This window comes from Mauremys mutica, unplaced genomic scaffold, assembly GCF_020497125.1.
Source record: "Mauremys mutica isolate MM-2020 ecotype Southern unplaced genomic scaffold, ASM2049712v1 000658F_np12_obj, whole genome shotgun sequence".
NCBI classification, from domain to species: Eukaryota; Metazoa; Chordata; order Testudines; family Geoemydidae; genus Mauremys; species Mauremys mutica.
Genome location: NW_025423025.1, coordinates 173630 through 188958, shown reverse-complemented (window position 1 = coordinate 188958; position 15329 = coordinate 173630). Strand labels below are relative to the sequence as shown.

The window sequence follows — 15329 nt, the reverse complement described above, 5'->3', positions numbered from 1 at the left end:
CCCGCCCCCCCCCCCCAGTACCCATCATAGGGGAGGCGAGTGGGCTTTCTGGACCTGAGAGAGTCCCTAGGAGCATGTGCAGTGATCGTGGTGCAGAGTGAGTGTGCTGCGGGGGGGGGGGAGGGGTCCCTCCCCTGGAGCTTGCGGCTGCCAGTGGTGGTGATGGGGAGTCCTCTCTGGTCCTAACCCTGGGGCAGCCTGTCTGCACCCCAAGTTCCTCATCCTCAGCCCTGCCTCACCCCAAAGCCTGCACCCCCAGCACCGAGCACACTCCTGCACTGTGAACCTCTCATCCCCAGCCCCACCCCAGAACCCTCACCTGAGGGGAAAAACGTGCAACTTAAATTTGGTGGTCAGTTTGGAGTATCATTTTGTTTAGCACGATACTTGACTATTTTACACCCCTTTAAAGTATATAACTAGTCGTATACAGGTGTTACAAAGTGGGAATGTTTTCTCTGAATACTGTGTGGGTGCTTCAGTTTCCTCTCTGCATTTCTCAAGGATCTAGATGCTGGGATAAGGAGGTGTGATTGTTGTAGAGCCCTAGAGGGACAGTGTGAGCTTTCTGCACAGAGAATGGCTGAAACCCTGTCTCCTGGCAACTGATGGCCTGGGCCACTCTGCTGCAAGGTGCCAACTGAAGGTGTTGGAGAACAGAGAGATCGGGTGGCCTCCTAATGCCTGGAAAAGAGACAAAGGCCAGAGGAGGGAGTGTCAGTGCCTGTGCGGACTTCTGGGAAGCACATGGTGTGGAAGGGGATGCTGGGATGCTTTGGAACAACTCCATACAAAGACTCTGGGGGAGCCTCCTCTCTCTGAGCAGACTGTCTCCAGGGCAAGAAGCTTACACCTTCCTGGGTCTGACCTCGGAGCATTCAGCATGCCCTTCCACATCATGCACTTTCCACAGCGAGTCTGCCCAGGCTGGTCCTGGGGCAACCAGAGGTCCCTGCACACCCAACTCCGCAGTCAGATGTGACTCTCAGCCAGACAGTAAAACAGAAGGTTTATTAGATGACGGGAACACAGTTTAAACAGAGCTTGTTGGTACAGAAAACAGAACCCCTCTGTCAGGTCCATCTTGGGGGGTGGGGAGCCCAGAACCAAGTTCTGGGTCTCTCCCCATTTCCCCAGCCAGCTCCAAAATGACACTCCCTCCTCTGGCCTCTGTCTCTCTTCCGGACAAGGAGGCCACCTGATCTCTTTGTTCCCAACACCTTCAGTTGGCATCTTGCAGGGGAAACTGAGGCACCCACACAGTATTCAGAGAAAATATTAAGAACATTCCCACTTCATCACAACAGGTGCAACAAAATATAATACTGTATATTGAAGTAGGCAAGTGCTGCTTCTGACTTTCCACTTTTAATTGACCCTTGTAATCTTGTGGCACTGACGCATTGTAGCTTCATTTTATATCAGCTTACAGGGCGGGAGCAGGGGGGCACCACCATTTTGGGCCCCACCAAAAATTATACAAACCTGCCGCCTATGCTTCGAGTTACCTAGTTATCAAAGTGTCGGGAATGGTGTTTGGTGCATGTCTGGTTGCTCCTCGTGCTGAAGTAGAAAGCAGTGGGGGAAGAGCGGCTGCCTAGCATCCGAGACTCTCAGCATCGCTTCTCAGCTCCTTGGAGCTAAGATCAAGCGTAGTGTCTGTTCTTATCAGTTTAATATCTGATAGGTCCTTTATTTGAGGACTGTATATTAAATTGATTTTTGAAACAAGGGGATGGAATAGGAGCTTGCTCTGTCCACCCCATGCATTGACCTGGTATTGCAGTGTCTCCAGGACCAGTGCCTCTCCTTTTGGGGAAAACTGTCTGGTTAGAAAAGCAGAAAAAGTTTCACTCTAAAGATGCTGATTTGAGAAGATTTTTTTAAAGTAGTTAAAAAAATCAGGCCTCTTTAGCACTTTGGTTTCTTCATGACAACATATTGTTAAAATATCTTGGGAGTGTTTTCTGAGTCTACAGATGTAAGTTTCTTTGTCTTGCTAGAGGATTGTTTTAAAAGCTGGGATTCTTCTGTTTGTTTTGAGTCTTTTCAACAACATGAGAGACAAATGCTTTCCAGACTGAGGGTCTGTTTGGGAGATGGTTGGTTGGCGGGGGGGGGTTGTGTGTGTCTGTGTGTGTGGGGGGGAACACAGATTGGTAATATTCGAGTCACATGTATATCAATAACTGGATGAGTTACACAGACTTCTCTCCACCCAGCCTACGTTCCATGTATCTTGACTGAGCCTGCCGCCCACCATCCCAGAGCAGAAGCCTGAGCCCCACCGCACTCCCTCAATTACAGCCCAGGAGGCTGTGGCCACAATAAAAGCCCCTGGTGGCCACATTTGAGAAATGCTGGAGCCTCACAGTAAACAAATCCCAGCAGGTTTGTCACTCCCTGTCCCCCACCCTGGGGATTTCCTGCCCTCTCCCACCCAGACCAACCTTCCTGGAAGTTCCCACCCCCTATGTATTTACTGCCCTTTCTCCTCGCCAAGGGAACCCGCCAGCAACTCCCTGATAATCCCTCCCTCAACTGGCTCCACCGCAGCCATTTCCCTTCCCCGGCCCCTGGGAGGACGGAATGAGCTGGAGCAAAACATGGATGTTGCGCTGCAGCCTGTTAGGGCAAAAAGGGCAATTGGGGACATGTCAGAACAGGAAATCATTTCACAGCACATTTCACAGGCTCCTGCGACTGTGGGGCTTGTTTCCGATCTTTAGTCCGTTCACGTATCCGGGCAGAGTTCCTCTGGGCGGCATCCGCTGGCTCCCTTGACGCCTTCGAGGAGCAGTGGGGGCTGTCCGGGCTTCTCTGCTCAGTGTCCCCGTCAGGCTCCCTTCTTATGACCCTTTGACCGCACTCCTGTCCCTGTTCGTTTATTAGTTGTCCCCCACAATTAGTGGGTTTCTGAGGCCCTGTGGAACCTCCCCTTAGGCTGGAGGGGGGGATGCGTTAGCATGGGGCGGGCTTTGGGTTTCCCGGAAACCCAATAGACACAGATATTCCAGCTTGTCCTGCATGTGACAGAAAAATTCAAATCTAGGGCTGTCAATTAATCGCAGTTATCTTACACAATTAACTTTAAAAAAATCACGATTAATCTCTTTTAATCACATCGTTAAACAATAGAATACCAATTTAAATTTATTTTTGTTTTTCTACATTTTCAATATATTGATTTCAATTACAACACAGAATACGAAGTGTACAGTGCTCACTATATATAGTTTTATTACAAATATTTACACTGTAAAATATAAAGTACTGCAGTGCAATCTCTTTATCATTAAAGTGCAACTTGCATATGTAGATATTTTTTGTTGCGTAAGTGGACTCAAAAAGAAAACAATGTAAAACTTTAGAGTCCAGTCAGTCCTACTTCTTGTTCAGCCAATCGCTAAGACAAACAAGTTTGTTTACATTTACAAGAATAATGCTGCCCGTGTCTTATATACGTCACCTAAAAGTGAGAACAGGCTCTCTCATGGCACTTTTGTAGCCAGCGTTGCAAGGTATTAATGTGCCAGATATGCTAACATCCATATGCCTTCATACTTCAACCACCATTCCAGAGGACATGCTTCCATGCTGATAATGCTCGTTAAAAGAAAATGCGTTAATTTGTGACTAAAGACCTTGATGAAGAACTGTATGTCTCCTGCTCCATGATTTTATCCGCATTCTGCCATATATTTCGTTTTATGGCAGTCTTGGGTGATGCCCCAGCACATGTTGTTCACTTTAAGAACACTTTCAATGCAAATTTGACAAAACACACAGAAGGTACAACGGGAGATTTCTAGAGATAGCTACAGCGCTCGAGCCAAGGTTTAAGAATCTGAAGAGCCTTCCAAAATCCAAGAGGGACGAGGTGTGAAACATGTTGTCAGAAGTCCTCAAAGAGCAACACTCTGATGCGAACAGTACAGAACCTGAACCACTAGACAGGAAAATCAATCTTTGGTTGGTGGCATCTGACTCAGATGAGGAATATGAATGTACTTTCGCAGGGGCGGCTCTAGCCATTTCGCCACCCCAAGCACGGTGGCACGCCACGGGGGGCGCTCTGCCGGTCGCCTGTCCAGCGGCTCCGGTGGACCTCCCACAGACATGCCTGCGGATGCTCCACCCCAGCTGTGGGACCAGCGGACCCTCTGCAGGCACGTCTGTGGGAGGTCCACTGGAGCCGACTGCCGCCCTCCCGGGACCAGCAGAGCGCCCCCCGTGGCTCCTCTTGGCGTGCTGGGGTCTGGAGCCGTCCCTGTACTTTGGATCATTATTGAGCAGTACCTGTCATCAGCATGGAAGCATGTCCCTGGCCTCTGATTGCTAGAAGCTGGGAGGGGAGAACAGGGGCTGGAGCTCTCCATGGTCGCCTGGTCTGGTCACTCCCTCTGAAGCCCATAGCCAGGGCAGCCTTAGGGGTGGGTGACACCAGGGAATTGCCCAGGGGTACCATGGTCAAGGGTGGTGCTGTACAGTAGCAGAGAGGTGTGTGCTGCTGGTGTAAAGTCAGAATCTGCTCCCAGCTGGCAGGGGAGTGCTGCTTGGGGTGGTGCCCAGATTTCTCCCTGCTCCCTCCCGGCATAGGAACATGGGGGGAGGGAGGGGAAGAGAAGGGGGAGAGAGCGGTGATGAGCGGATACTGCTCCCCCCAATGTTCCTCCGTGCCCCCCTAGGGGGGAGCAAGGAGCGACATCAGGGCTCCCTGCATCCAGGTCACCTTCCCCTTATGCAGCCCAGGTGGGGAAGGTGACCTGGATGCAGGGAGCCCTGATGTCGCTCCTTGCTCCCCCCTCACAGCCCCCTAGCGATGTGCGGAGGAGAAGTGTTCAGGGGCGGCGGGGGGAGCGAGCAGCAATGCCAGCTACTCCGTGCATCCAGGTCAGTTTCCCCAAGTGGGCACAGGAGGGGGTGCAGGGGTTAGGGGAAAAGGGGGCACAGTGCAGGGATTACGGGTGCAGGAGGAGGCAGGGGTTAGGGGTGGCAGAGGGGGGCACAGGGTTAGGGGTGCAGAGGTTAGGGGTGCCAGAGGGGGGCACAGGATTAGGGGCGTGGGGGAGGACGCAGGGTGAACAGTGCAGGGTTAGAAGCACAGGAAGGGGCATGGGGCTCTCCTGTGGCCCAACCCCACAGGAGACTGACCCCATGTTTAAAGAACAAACCTCTATACTAAGGGCTGCAATATCCACTGGGGTGAGACAAACGGCACCAGCCCCTTGCTGCCCAGCCTGTGAGAGCTCTGACCCTGCGTCTATAAAGGGACCAGCGAATGGAAGTGAAGTGGCTCCGGTTCGCGCTCTGTTAGAGCCCCACCGGGAACAGTGAGCAGAAGTTAAGTTGCCTCCTGTTCTAACTGATGGGGGGGGGGGCCGCCGGGATTAGGGGCATGGAGACCGGGGGGGCCTGACAGGCATTGGGCTGCGGGGTTCCCTGCTGCGGGGCTCCCTGCTGCAGCTCCGCAGACTGGAGCCTGCTCCTCCTGTGCAGGGCCAGCTCCAGCTTTTCTGCCGCCCCAAGCAGGAGGGGGGAAAAGGACAAGCTGTGGCTCTTCGGCGGCAGCTCAACCACACTGCTGCTTCTGCGGCAGTTCGGCGGCGAGTCCTCCCCCCCTTCCTCTTTGGCAGCAATTCGGCGGCAGCTCAAAGACTAAGACAGGGAATGAGGGACCCGCCGCCGAATTTCCGCCAAAGGCCCAGACCTGCTGCCCCGATACCGGACGGGCCGCCCCTTTGAACTGGCCGCTCCAAGCACCTGCTTGCTACACTGGTGCCTGGAGCCAGCCCTGCTCCCGGGACAAGCAGGGGCTGGTGCAGAGCGTGGCAGGGCAGGGAGATGACATCTCCCCTAATGGCGGGGCCCTTTCACAGCAAGGGCAGCACCTCCCCGCAGGAGCACAGACCCCACCTACTCCTCCTGCTTTCTCCTGACACCAGCACCACCCTTCCCAGCACCGCCTCATGGCAGCATCTGCTTCCGGACTCGCACCAGAAATGGGAAGTCTGGGCCGGGCCTGGCAGCAGCTGTCAGGAAATGGAAGCAGGAGACACGACCACTCCCATGGTGCTGTGGGGCCCGTCCTGGCTGGTGGGAGATGGAGGCAGTGGACACGACCACTCCCATGGTGCCGTAGGGTTTTCAGGTGGGGTGCCCCCCCCCCAGGGTTGGGCTCCAGGGGAGGTTTGGCAGCTTAAGGGACTGGGGGGGGGGGGGTTGCTTGGAGGAGGTTTGAGGACCAACAGCGAAGGGGAAGTTGGACACCGGCCAGAATACCAGGAGACAAGGCAGGTGAGGTGATACCTGTTACTGGACCAGCATTGGAGCCACACAGGGTCTTCTTCATGTAGGGGAAAGGTGCTCAGAGCATCACAGTTCAATAGAAGGTGGAACGCTCTTCCCCGAACACCAGACATTCCCCTACTTCCTGGAATGGGGGGGGCTGTCCCCATTGTCCTGTAAACAGCCCCACCATGTACCCCAGAGGTGGCTGCATCTTAGCACCAAGACACCAGTTGTCACTGCTCCAGAGGAGATGCTACATACAGGCCACTGCCCTCCGTGGCCACCAGACGTCACAGACTGTGCACTGTCTTAGCTGGCCCCACACGTTACTGCCCCAAGAGGTGAGGTACACACAGGCTACTACTCAAACTGGGCACCTGGGGTCACTGCAGCAATGGTTGGGGGGGATACATGCAGGGCACTGCTGCACATGGCCACCAGGGAGCACTGCTGCAATGGTGGTGGTGTGGGGGGATGATAAACAGGCCACTGCCTGAAGTGGCCACTACCACAATGGTGTGGGGAGAGGGGGAGGGAGATACCAATAGGGCACTGCCACACCAGGGCACCACGGGGAGGTCACTGCTCCAATTAGTAGAGATACACATCGGGTAGTGCCCCAACTGGGGGCCCTACCGCAGAGAGAGAGGGCGGGGAGCGAAGAGGAAATCAAAGGCCACTGCCTCACTTAGCCACCAGGGTTCACTACCTAAATAGGGGGGATAAACACACGGGGCACTGCCCCACCTGACCAGCAGGGGTCATTGCCCCAATTGGGGGATATACAGAGGGTATTGCCCCATGGGGATGCCAGGGATCAGTGCCTGCCATACCTGGCACAGGGGTAGAGGGGATAGGGTGACCAGATGTCCCAATTTAATAGGGACAGTCCCAATATTCGGAGCTTTCTCTTATGTAGGTGCCTATTACCCTCCACCCCGTCCCGATTCTTCACACTTTCTATCTGGTCACCCTGGGGGGGGGGGGAGGAGGCTACACACAGGGCACTGCCATACTTGGCCACCAGTGCACATCCCTAGTGGGGGAGTGACGCACACCAGGAGCAGGGCTCACTGCCACAGAGGGGTTGGAAGATACCCAGGGCACTGCCTGACACGGCCACCCAGGCACCCTGCCACCTTGGGGGAGGTGAAGAACACACCTCAGGCACTGACTCCTCTGGCTACCAGTGCTCACTGGCCCAATGCAGGGGTTGGGGGGAGTAAATACACACAGGGGACTGCCCCACCTGGGCATCACGAGTCACCGAGATGAGAGTGGGATACGCAGAGGGCACTGCCCCAATGGCTGATATACATACAGGGCCCTGCCTCACCTACCCACCAGCGCTCACAGGCGCAATGGCAGTGGTGGGGTCACATAGGCAACTGCCCTCAGTGGCCACCAGGGGTCGCTGCAGCAATGCTAGGGGGGATACATGCCAGGCATTGCTGCCCCTCGCCACCAGGAGTCACTGCTCCTACAAGAAGGCACCTACAGGACACTCCCGTGCCTGGCCAGCAGGGGTCACTATCACTGGGGAGGGGCTATGGGGAAGCAGAGAAAGAGCAACTAACTGCAGTGGGGAAAATCGTCATCTACCGGGGAGAAAGAACGGACTCCGCTAGGACATCGCACCAACTCCGGCCAGGCTGGAGACCAGCAATTCGGGGCTGGAGCAGCTCCAGCTGGAGGCTGGGCAGAGGCAGGTGACCTCGGTCTCTGTGCTGAGCAGGCAGCGAGGAGGGACAGGGAACCCCCCGGCCAGGGTCTTGCAGCCCAAGGAGGGGGAGATCTGTGGCAGTTTTGGAGTAGCTGGTTCAGCAGCCGTGAGCCGCACGCTTGTCCCTGCCTGAGCTCTCCAGGAGCACATAACACACAGGTGTGCACTGGGTGTAGGCACCAGTGTAACGACAGGGCCAGACCCTGCTGAGTGCTGCCTGTGAGAGACAGGGGCAGAGTCAGACGGGCAGATGGGGGCAGGAGATGACAGGGCCAGCGGCCATGAGCTGAACCCATCACAAGTCCAGCCTGTGACGTCACCATCCGTCCCTGCAGCTCTCCATCTGTCCCGCTGTCCGTCAACTCTCAACTCCCATCCATCCCCAATGTATGCCACACCCCCCCCTTCACCCATCTGCCTCACACACTCATCTATTTCCTCATGCATCCTGCTGTCCCTCTGATTGGCCCTGCAGTGCCCAGCACAAGGAGGCATAGTGGACCCTGAGCGAGGCTTTTGGGTGATGCAGTAATGGAGCTAGCGGGTGATAAGGGGGGTTCTGAGCATCTCTAATCCTGTGCCCAAAGCCATGACTGCGAGCCCACTCCTCTCAGTCTCAGACCCCACAGCCCCAAAGACATGACTGGCCACTCACGTTGTGACCCAGTGACAGCAATGAGGTCTCCCCGAAGATAGGGGGTGGGAGGAGCAACCCCCTTATCCTGGCAGGCAGGACACATCCTTCCCAGTATGGCACAGACCTTGCCCGTGGGCAGACAGACCCAGCTGAGCCCATAGGAGACTGGGGGAGGAGGAGCAGAGGAAGAGGATGAAGGCAACTGAACATGACAGGTGTCCATGAAAGGAGAGAGAGAGTTTGAGTGTAAGTTGGCCAACACAGAGAGAGAAATCTCGGAGAAAGAAAGAAACTCAGAACAGAGAGTCACCCTCATGGATCCAACTTTCTGCTAGGGAGCACACACCACTCCTGGCCAGAGAGATGATCAGCCCCCACAAATGGCAACATCATCTCCCTTGAAGCCACAGCTAGTCCGGAAACCCACACCCAGGTAACGGGACGTCCCTGCCTGGAGCCGGAGGGCTGTGACCAGAGCCCTTCCCAAACCAGACACTTCTCTCACCGACAGAGACAGCTACTCTCATCCCAGCTGGGCAGGTCTTGCCTGGCATCAACAGGATTCACCCTGTCACTGCTCTCGCTCACTTGCCATCTCACCTCCGGGCTGGACTCCGTCCCCGCGACTTCTTTCCCCTTGGTATGAAATACAACACAAAAGGAAAAGAAAAAGCAATGGTGGCGAGGCTCCTCTTCTCGCTACTCCCGCACCCCAGGGCTCCGGCTTCAACCCTCCTCCCATTCTGCCATCACAGCTACAATTAGAAATCTGAGCCCGGGACTCACACCTGGTTGTCTCCCCAATCCTTGGCGCTGTCCAGCATGTCTCCCTCCACAGAAGTCACCTGGCCTCATCTTAGACTCCATCTTCATATTGCTCTTCTCCTTCCCAGAGCTCCTGCTCTGCTCCTCAGACCTGTCTGTGCTCAGCTCTGCAGGCAGAGGGGAAGGGGCATGATGGGAACACACGCCCCATTGCAGACACCACGCAGCATCCACAGGGCTACCAAACCACGTCACCTTCGGCCAAAACCACCCCCCACCCTGAGGGAGCAAAAAGCCTTTGTGAGCTCAGCACACGCAAGCCAGGAAAAGATTAACACCCACACCCAGCCCAGCCAAAGTGGGAGCTTCCCCCCCTTCCCGGCCACAGGCCCACGGGGCTCATGGATGGAGGAGTTTGGGGGGCTGTGGGGGCCCCTGAAGGACTAGCTCAGCGTGTGATGAGTGACTGGGATGTATGTGGGGGCCGGACTGCGGGTTGGGGTGTCCAGGAGGACCCCAGGGAAGGGACTAGGGGGATTAGGGATAGAGGAGGGTGGGGTTACCAAGGTGCATTGTGGGAATGTGGGATTTAGAGAGCCCAGAGTGGATGGGTGGGGGCGGGTTGGAGGACCCCACAGTGGCTGAAAAGGGGAACCCGGCAGGTTGGGGGGCAGCAGAGATTGGAGATGAGGAAACCCCCACCCTGGGGATGGACTGGGAGAGGGGGGGGAGGGGAAAGTGGGGCCCAGCAATGGAGAAATGGGCTGGAGGCGATTAGGGGCAGGGCGCTGAGGACGGGGAGGGGCAGGAGGAAGGGGGGATGGGGCGCTGAGGACAGGGGGGAGGAGGAGGAGGTCATCGGGGGTGGGGTGAGAGGAGGAGGTTGGCGTTGGGGCGCTGAGGATGGGGGGGAGGAGGTCAGGGGCGAAGGGAAAGGCCAGGCAGAGTGTACAGGATGGGGGAGGGGACGCTGGGGGCTGAGGGATCCCCACAGATGGGGATGGGGATGGCGAGAGGGTCACAACAGAAGGGGAGACACGGGGGGGCAGGTTGGGGGGGCTTGAAGGGGCTGTTGGGGCCCTACAGAGGGGGAGGAGGGTAGGAGTGCTGAGGATGAGGATGGGGGGGAGGAGGAATGGGGGCAGGGTGCTGAGGAGAGGGAGGAGGAGGTCGGGGTGCTGAGGATGGGGGGAGGAGGAGGGTGGGGTGCTGAGGGGGAGGGGATGGGAGGGGAGGGTGCTGAGGACAGGGATGGGGGAGGAGGAGGCGGGGGGCAGGGTGCTGAGGACGGGGATGGGGGAAGGAGGAGGAAGGGTGGGGGGGGCAAAGGGAAAGGCCAGGCAGAGCGGACAGGGTGGGGGAGGGGACGCCGGGGGCGGGGCTGGGCCTGGCGCCTGAAACTGGGGGGTCTGAGCCCCCGGCACCCTTCCGCGCGTGGAGCCGCCAATCACCGCCCCGCCCCAGCGCCCCTCGGACCGGCCCCACCCCGCCGGCTCCCACGCGGGATTCGAATCCCAACGGCCGCAGCGCGCGCCGGGGGTGGGAGGCAGCGAAGCCTCGGGGCGAGGGAACTGGGGCCTCCCCCCACGCGCCGAGTCTCTGTCCCGCGCTCTCTCCGCCAATCAGGGAGCGGGGAGGGGCGCGGCGAAGTGACGAGTTACGGCCCCTCCTCCAATAGAGGCCGCGTGTGAGAGAGAGAGAGAGAGAGAGAGAGAGAGAGAGAACTACGCTTCCCAGAGTGCACCGGGAGGGGCGCGTTGTCTGAGCAACCGAGTCGTCATCTCAGCTCTGAGACGAGCCAGGAACTACAACTCCCAGCCTGCCCCGGGGCGCCTCCGTCCTCTCCAGCCCAGGTGAGGGCGGGTCCCTGGGTCAACCCGACACCTCCCCCCCGCGCAACTCCCCACCCCCGCCCCCCCCCGCCCCCCCCGGCTCCTGACGCGAACGCGCAGCCCCCGGCCCCCCCCCCCCCCCCCCCCCCGTTTCTCCCTTGGCCTCATCTCGCCCCACTCAGGGGCGGGGCTGTTGGATGGAGCCATATGGAAATACGGGGGAGGGGCAGGGCTGGGAGCCAGGACTCCTGGGTTCTCCCCCAGCTCTGGGAGGAGAGGAGAGGAGAGGGGAGGGGGGTAGAGTGGTGGAGGGGTTGGGATGCCTGCTGCCCTCGCGGTGACCAGCAGAGCCCCCCCCTGCAGCTTGCCCCCCCCCCACACACACTGGGTGTGCTGGTGCCTGGAGCCGCCCCTGGTTCCAGCCCCTCTGCCCAGGCAGCTCCCCCAGCCTGACACACACACCCAGCCCCTGCACCCGCCCCACCCCAGGGCTCCTCAGCCCAGAGGGGAGCCCCCCGGCTGAGTGGGGAATCAGAACCCCCCGAAATTACCCTGGGACCAGCATGATCTGCCTCCGCCCTGCCCTGCTCCGCATGTATTCGGAGTGAGTCAGTTTCCCTGTCCCAAGGTGTGTCCTGCCCTGTGTCTCTTCTCCTCCCCAGTTCCCTCCAAACCAGCCCATTTCCCTGTACCCCGGGCTGGGTCTCTGCCAACCCCCCTTCTCCCCTCCTGACCCCAAGATCCCCTGCCCCTGCAGGTCTATGGGGCTGGGTCTCTCCCTCCCCCCTTCTCCCCCCATCCCCTCATCCCTTCCCCCAATAGCTCCCTGCCCCAGGCTGTCTATGGGGCTGGGTCTCTCCCTGAAGCCCCGCCCCCAGCGCGGGGCTCACAGACAATCCCCGCCCGCCGGCTGTGACGTGCGCTGACGTTATCACTCTCTGCAGGCGACTCATCCACTCGAGACCAAAACGACAGAAGGTGTCACGTGTCCATGGGCGGGGCTATGCAGATGAGCAGTGTCTGGCGGCAGGACGCAGAGCAGCGAGAGGAACCGAAGGAGCCCGGCGGAGAGAATTCTCTGCGTGTGGACAGAATCCGGTGTGGGGAGTTCGTGCTGTGGGTGCCTGCGCCGGAGTCACTTCGGGGCAGTGATTGCCACTGAGCTACACAGTGACCAAAGGCGTGTGACTGGGGTGTGGTGCCTGGCGGGGAGCAGCTCATGGTGAAAAGAAAGCAGCAGATCCTGTGCTAGCAGTGGTTTGTGGGGGTTTCTTTGCAACCATGAGTGGGATTGTTGTGGGTGCAACTAGACCCCCCACTTCTCTGGTGGGGCGGGGCTTCTACTGTCTGCCTTGGGGAGGGAGGGGTCCATGATGTCACAGCCCATGGGGGAGGGGAGGTTGAATCATGTTTCTGAAGTGGGAGAGCAACTTCCTCGGCTCCCACTCACTCTGCACTAGGGGGCTGGGCTGGGATCTCTAGGGAGGGGAGCACAGGAAAAAAACAGTCTCCCCTATGGAACCCAGGAGTCCTGGCTCCCAGTCCCCCTGCTCTAGACCCCCTCCACTCCCAGAGCCAGGGATAGAACCCAGGAGTCCTGGCTCTCCCCCTGACACACACTGTAACCACTGGACCCCACTCCCCTCCCAGGGCTGGAGATAGAATCCAGGAATTCTGACCACCAACCCCCCGCCCCCGCTCTGACCACTAGACCCCACACTCCCCTTTTAGATTTTAGTCCCGCTGCCTCTTCTATCCACCCACCCCACCTGTCCATCCCTTTGCTGCAGGTTTCTGGGGTGTCACCCCTGCTCTGCACTCCCCCAGTGCAGCCCAAGGCTTTTCCTCCCCCCAACCACACATCCTCACCCCCCTCGTGCTGGATCATCTGCTTGGCCCCCTGCCCCCTCTCGGGATGCGCTGTGCGGCGTGGCTGGGGATTGTGCAACAGCCGAGCACCAGGCAACACAGAATGGACACCACATGCCCTGCCCCACCTCATCTGAGCTGCTCTCCAGGTGCACCTGGGCCCTTCTGCCCCACAGGGGGTGAGCTGCAGCCTCCGCCACACTTCACAGAGGGGTTAAGTGTCAGGCCAGCCAGCCCTTGTAAGATGGGGAAATCACCACCAGGGTCGACGGTATGGGGGCTGTGACATATAGAGAAACGGTTGTTGCACTGGCAGAGGGCAGCTGAGCATGCACACACACACACACACACACACAATTGCAAACATACACGAACACATGCATGAATCCAGCCACACACACACACAATTGCTAATATACACAAACACCCACATAAATCCAGCCAACATCAACACAACTACTAACAGATGCCAACACGTGCACAAATCCAGCCACATGAACACACAAACATTTGCAAAGCCACAAACACAACCCCCAGAGCTGTAATAACACCCCCCCCACACACACAAAACCCTTGCAGAAACCACACAAACACATGCAGAAATCAATTCATCCATCCATCCACCCACCCACACATACACCATCCCCATTCTGTGCACACACCTTGGGTCACTGTGACACTGAAGACTTCAGTTGGATGAGGGGCCCAGCACCATGTGTCTTTCCAAAAAAGGTTGAGCAATTCCCTATGTGTGGCTTCATGCAGGTGATGGCTGATTCCCCCAACTTACAGCCAGGGGTGAGCTCCAGCCAGTTCACACCCATTCACAAGAACCGGTTGTTAAATTTAGAAGCCTTTTTAGAACCGGTGGTTCCAGGACACCTGGGGTCTGTACTATTGACACAGACTAAGTGACAGGGACAAAACACTCAAATCCCGCCTGGTGCGGGGAGCCAGGTTTGCTCTTCAAATTCTGTCGCTGGTACATTTCCAGGCCTGGGAATGTCCCACAACAGCATTTAATGGGAAGCTGCCTGCAGAACAGTTACACTGCACAGAGCTCCTGTGGAGGAGGGGTGGGAATTAGTAACATTTTGAGGATCGTTTGGGAAAGGAGCCTTTGCTGACAAGATTTGTCTCTGTTCATATTTCACCTTCAGGTGTTATGTTGAGGGATCTTTAGTATATTTTTGTGAGGTTAATAACTATCTCCTCAACTTTATTTACTCAACTTAAAAATTGGTGTCACTTGATTTTTGCATCTCCCTGTGAAAATACAACTGACGCGTGTGGCTTTCCACAGGGGGTCATGATGTTAAAGTTAAGGAATTCAGTCTCTGTACTTCTGGGGGGAGTGTTGCTTTTTTACAGCTGCCTCAGGGCCAGGCACACTGGGCTGTTAGCTGCACCCACTGTCCTTGCCAGAGGCCCCTGCTGAACCCTGGGCGGCTGAACTACAGTGCTGGGGTGACTCTGCAGGTAGAGAAGCTGCTGTGGAGCAATGTAGAGCAGGTGCAGGAAGGAGACGGGGTCACTATTCTCATTCTGAACTGCACCGTTTTCCAAATTTGGGACTAGATTCATAGCTTCATAGAATCAGAGGCGGCTCTAGGCACCAGCAAACCAAGCTGTTGCCTAGGGCGGCCAAATCTAGGGGGCAGCAGGCTGGGCCGGTGGACCTGCCGCAGTCATGCCTGCGGGAGGTCCACCGGAGCCGCGGACGAGCGGACCTGCCGCAGGCATGACTGCGGAGGGGGCGCTCGTCCCGCGGCTCGGCTGGACCTCCCGCAGGCATGACTGCGGCAGCTCAAGCGGAGCCGCCGGACCCGCGAACCGTCCGCAGCCGTGCCCGCGGGAGGTCCGCTCGTCCCGGGGCTCCGGTGGACCTGCCGCGGGAGCTCAACCGGAGCCGCGGGAAGAGGGGACCCGCCGCGGGACCGAGCAAGGGCGGCGCAGCACACCGCGCTGCTTGGGGCAGCCTATTTTCTAGAGCCGCCCCTGCATAGAATTAAGGTCAGAAGGGACCATTATGATCATCTAGTCTGACCTCCTGCACAATGCAGGCCACAGAATCTCACCCACCCACTCCTGTAACAAACCCCTAACCTATGTCTGAGTTATTGAAGTCCTCAAATTGTGGCTTAAAGACATCAAGGTGCAGGGAATCCTCCAGCAAGTGACCTGAGCCCCATGCTGCAGAGGAAGTCGAATG

At 57.6% G+C, this 15329-nt stretch overlaps 1 non-coding gene across 1 annotated transcript; it reads left to right on the top strand.

Moving 5' to 3' along the window:
• Nucleotides 1-1618: 1618 nt before the first annotated feature.
• Nucleotides 1619-1811, top strand: LOC123357454. Its single transcript, XR_006575555.1, has one exon. It is a non-coding gene; the product is annotated as a U2 spliceosomal RNA (small nuclear RNA).
• The last annotated feature ends 13518 nt before the right edge of the window (nt 1812-15329 follow it).